This window comes from Littorina saxatilis, linkage group LG11 (assembly GCF_037325665.1).
Source record: "Littorina saxatilis isolate snail1 linkage group LG11, US_GU_Lsax_2.0, whole genome shotgun sequence".
NCBI classification, from domain to species: Eukaryota; Metazoa; Mollusca; class Gastropoda; order Littorinimorpha; family Littorinidae; genus Littorina; species Littorina saxatilis.
In genome coordinates, this window is record NC_090255.1 from 9,363,610 (window position 1) to 9,369,195 (window position 5,586).

General features: G+C 43.3%; 1 long non-coding RNA gene across 1 annotated transcript; it reads left to right on the forward strand.

Annotated features, from left to right (window-relative positions):
* The first annotated feature begins 259 nt into the window (after positions 1-259).
* On the forward strand, positions 260-4,861 carry LOC138979685 (uncharacterized). The gene is made up of 3 exons (XR_011460092.1): positions 260-2,122; positions 3,090-3,426; positions 4,816-4,861. It is a non-coding gene; the product is annotated as an uncharacterized lncRNA (long non-coding RNA).
* The last annotated feature ends 725 nt before the right edge of the window (positions 4,862-5,586 follow it).

Below are 5,586 nucleotides of genomic sequence, written 5' to 3' on the forward strand. Positions count from 1 at the left end.
AGGAGATGTGCAGAAGTTAAAGTTGTTGTCCGGCTTGTAGAGCATTTATTCTGATTTACCCAAAGCGGCCTGAACGTTTAATGAACGAGTGTACGGTGGAAAAAATGTTCCTGTTCAAATCTGTGGAATACTGTCTGTCTCCGTTTAAAAGGTGGGGGAGGTGAATTATGTGATTGGGGAGGGTACAGTTTAAATGAAAAGCAAGCAAACATGAAAAGAAAATTGAATGAAAATTGTACATCAAAACAAAAATCAGTTTTAGAATCTATATTATAATACGCGTGGCCTTTTTCGCCGTGTGGACGTATCTCCTACCAAACCCCGCCGGTTTGGACCCTGTCCCTCGGTTTTTCCGTAGGAACGGATCGCGATGAAGACGATAGGCCGGGTTAGATTGACGACTTCGAAAGCGAAATGGCTTTTTGAGGCCTTTTTAACGTGAAATGTCGTAGCAGACAGAATATCCCAGCTATCCCATTGGCCGAAAGCGAACGGTTTGACTAAACACTACGCGACCGCACCTCAGACGAACCTAGCTGTGTGTTTTATTTCTCTACCCCAGACGAACCTAAAATAATAAGAAGATAGATAGATCTGTTTATCTGTTAATGGAACTCCAAAATATTCCATAGATTTGTTTACTTAATTTTTGAGTCACTTGAGAAAATGTGACTCTATGTAATCGGTCAGTGTTAGTCTGTCCGGCCGGCCGGCCGTCCGGCCGGCCGGCCGTAGACACCACCTTAACGTTGGACTTTTCTCGGAAACTATCAAAGCGATCGGGCTCATATTTTGTTTAGTCGTGACCTCCAATGACCTCTACACTTTAACGATGGTTTCGTTGACCTTTGACCTTTTTCAAGGTCACAGGTCAGCGTCAAAGGAAAAATTAGACATTTTATATCTTTGACAAAGTTCATCGGATGTGATTGAAACTTTGTAGGATTATTCTTTACATCAAAGTATTTACATCTGTAGCCTTTTACGAACGTTATCAGAAAAACAAGGGAGATAACTAGCCTTTTCTGTTCGGCAACACACAATTTAACGTTGGGCTTTTCTCGGAAACTATAAAAGTGACCGGGCTCAAATTTTATGTGAACGTGACTCATTGTGTTGTGAATAGCAATTTCTTCCTGTCCATCTGATGCCTCATATAATATTCAGAACTGCGAAAGTGACTCGATCGAGCGTTTGCTCTTCTTGTTAAAAGATAAGTTCGAAACAATATCATCTGATAAGTCGCCGTATAACCTTATAGGTTCCAGCGACTAAATATTTTCCCCCGGTGCAACCATAGACATGTACGTCATCATGATCTCCCCTTCATCATGATCTCCCCTTAATTTGACCGTTATTTTGGCTGTCTTAGTGAAATGGTAAGATATATCTCTATGTTTTTTACATGTAAGTGTTCGGAAAAAATACAGTTATAGCAGTTATGTACAAAAATAAGCAGCATATGCTCTTTTCGCCAAAGTAAAGTCCTTTTTTCTTCTGGTTTCTTATATGTGTCACAGCACACTGCAAGCTTTTAGGCGAATAGCAAGTGAGTGGTATATATATATCATCAATTTTATAGTAGGTAACGGTGTGAATTACTTGCCATGTTCATGTTCATTATACGTTTTCCATATATGTGTCATTTAATTGTGTATTGCTTGATGCCATGTATGTGTGTGTGTGTGTACATGACTTTAAATAAGCATGGATGTGTGGACTCGATTGTGTGTGTGTGTGTGTGAACCATGTACATATTTTCTGTTGTCAATTACATATGTTATACTATGCGTTTGAATCATTATGTATTTTAGACGTCATACTTTTTTTTCGTATCTTCACGATGGCTTTTACCCGTTTAAATTTTAATGCTTCCAACTTTCAAAGCGCTGCACGGCTGGGAAGAGATGCGCACTTTTATCACTGTTGTTCATGTAGACGTAATCATGGATTCATGCAAACGTCATTCCTGCTGTATTTTATTTTGTTTGTTTGTATAGTCGCGTGCGGTCGCGCAGTCTTTAGTCAGACCTAAAGCGTGGCAACATTCGGACCGCTTGCTTCTGCCCAGCTTTGAATCGAGGCAGCTGTCAATCTGCTGTCGCATCAACTGGCTCTACAGGTAAATCCCATTTATCAGTCTGTAAAACTTTCTTAAAGTGTTCCTAACCTTGCTGTATTCTGCCACAGGGGTTATACTATAGAGATAGAGAATTTGCAGTCTCCCTCCGCCATTTTGACGCGCATGAGGCATGTTTTAATCATGGATGTGCAAACGCTGTGTGGAGTAGTGACTACGCTCATTTTTTTGATAATACACCAAGTTTGTTTGAGAAACAGAGAATAGTCAAAGTGCAAAACAGGGGTTCCCAGGTCTGAATATGCGTTTGAATCATTATATATTTTGGACGTTTTAGATTTCCATTTCGTAAAAATCTATGACCCATGGCGCATTACATGTGGGGGGGGGGGGGGGGGGGGGGGGGGGGGGGGGGGGGGGGGGGGGGGGGGGGGGGGGGGGGGGGGGGGGGGGGGGGAACGAATCTTGCTTTTTCTACTTCTCTAACCCATGGCATAGGCCATAAATGTGGGGGGTTCTATTACCTGAAAACAGCTTCCACACACACGCGCACACGTTCCATTGGACGTACATTTATTGTGTGTGTGTTTGTCTGTGTGTGTGTTCATGGATGCTGCACTCGATTGTGTGTGTGTGTGTGTGTTTGAACCATGTATATTTTCTGTTATTTACTTATGTTATACTATGCGTTTGAATCATTATATATTTTAGACGTCTTACTTTTTGTTCATATCTTCACGATGGCTTTTACCTTAAATGCTTAATAATGCTTCCAACTTTCAAAGCGCTGCAAGGCTGGGAAGAGATGCGCACTTTCATCACTGTGTGTGTGTGTGATCATTTGGGGGGGGGGGGGGCTGTATTTTTTACACCAATGAGCAAACGTATAAAGAGAAAATTTTGTTCATGTAGATGTAATCATGCAAACGTCATTCCTGCCAAAACAAATCTTTTTTCAGTGTTGCATACTCCTGTGTACAAGGTATAATATTTTTTTCATTTTCTTCAGATATGGCGTCCCAACGACCAACTCACTGCGACCTCACTTCAAGACGCTGACCACAACTTGACCTGTGAAGCAGTACCCCGACTTCGACAAAAACAAAAGCAATCTTTCCAGACCATTATCAACCAATTGTCAGATGCAAAAACCAAAGCGAGCAAAGACTCCACACAACTAACCAATCTTCTTAGGCGTGAAAATCAACGCCTCCAGTCGGCGGTCGCGTGTGGTCGCGCAGTCTTTAGTCAGAACCAAAGGCAAAGCGAATGTTGCCGCTCCTCCCCCAGCTTTGAATCGGGGCAACTGTCAAATCTGCTGTTGGATCCTACAACTGGCTCTACAGGTAAATCCCATTTATCAGTCTGTAAAACTTTCTTAAAGTGTTCCTAACCTTGCTGTATTCTACCACAGGGTTTATACTATAGAGAATTTGCAACATTATTCGCCACGTTTCTCAGTCTTCCCCCGCCATTTTGACACGCCACGGCTGAACTGCAGGATTTTCGCTCTTTCAACGCTGCATTCTTTGGTTGTTTTCTAACCCAGGCATAGGCCATATGGGGGGTGGGGGGGGGGGGGGGGGGGGGATTCAAGGAATCTTGCCATACATTATGGACGGGGGGGGGGGGGGGGGGGGGGGGGGGGGGGGGGTGCGGTACTAAGCCAAAGTTTGGGATTCTGCCGGTGTCACGATTTCATCTTTCGCCTGTGTACATATTTCCCCCTCGATACTCAAGACTGAAATGTTTCCTGGTAAAATTAAGAAGTGAAATTATTTATGGACGAAAAGCATGTCATTTTCTTGCATGTGAAGAAAATTGGTTAAATTTAATAGATCACCCAAAATCGATTTTTTCGAAAACGTGTACCGAGTGGTTACGTCCTTTGAGTAAGAAGGGAAACATTTGAGGATGAATCAAATTTCAAGTTAAATAAAAAAAAATTGGTTGGACAAATTTGGCCCCATGAATGTAGGGTACACAAGGTCGCTTATCAGTACAATCGAAGGGTGTTTTTTTGTTCAGTGTAGAGTTTATACTAGATCAACGAGGCCGAGAATCAAAATATCAACACCGTTACAAAGCGAAAGATGAAAACGTCACACCCGCGTTACCCATGCAGATGCAGAAAGAAACGCTGCATTCTTTCGTTGTTTACTAACCCAGGCATAGGCAATAGCAATACATGAGTGGGGGGGGGGGGGGGGGGGGGGGGGGGGGGGGGGGGGGGGGGGGGGGGGGGGGGGGGGGGGGGGGGGGGGGTTCAAGGAAAGATTTCCATTTCGTAAAAATCATACATGAGGGGGAGGGAGGGCGGTGCTATTACCTGCAAACAGCACACACACGTGCCATTGGACGTACCTTTATTGGGTGTGTGTGTGTGTACATGACTTTATTTGCATGGATGCGTGCACTCGATTGTGTGTGTGTGTGTGTTTGGACCATGTATATTTTTCTGTTGTCATTTAGTTACAATATGCGTTTGAATCTTTATATATTTTAGACGTTATAGATTTCCATTTCGTATCTTTACGATGGCTTTTACCTTTAATGCTTTGGGGGGGGGGGGGGGGGGGGGGGGGGGGCTGGATTTTTACACCAATGAGCAAACGTATAAAGAGAAAATTTTGTCATGTAGACGTAATCATGCAAACGTCATTCTGCCAAAACAAATCTTTTTTCAGTGTTCCATACTCCTGTGTATAAGGTATAATTTTTGTAATTTTCTTCAGATATGGCGTCCCAACGACCAACTCACTGCGACCTCACTTCAAGACGATGACAACAACGTGACCTGTGAAGCAGTACCCCGACTTCGACAAAAACAAAAAGCAATCTTTCCAGACCATCATCAACCAATGTCAGATGCAAAAACAAAGCGAGCAAAGACTCCACACAACTAACCAATCTTAGGCGTGAAAAATCAACGCCTCCAGTCGGCCACCTCATCTTCACTACGTTCATCGACACACCACCCTGCACCAAACAACCTGCACGGCAATAGCCAGCTAATCTTCATCTGCACTACGTTCACCCAACGCTGCACCAAACAACCCTGCAGCAACAAGCACTCCTACAAACACATCAAAACACCTATTGTCGACGTCCTAACGCTCAGTCAAATCATGGATGACGACATGATTGACGCAACACAAAATTCAACACAATCCAGACATGTTTGATGCAACACAAAACGCAACCAGTCCACTTCAGATGACGCAGTCACATCGGGAGAAGCTCTCCAAGCATTGTCTCAGGAATATAAACATCACATTCAACCAATTTTTCACACCCTTTTCAGAGTCAGTAGTTGCGGGTAAAATCTGATCCCTGTTTGAATTTGGTGGAATCATTTGCGACAAATCGAAGTCACGAGACAAAGAACATCAAACAAAGACCATATGGGAAACCATGTAAATTGTTGCGGGGTGTAACGGAGATCGACTTTGTCTTTATAAGAATAGGAATCACATCATCTTAAACTCTACACACGGTGACAACTG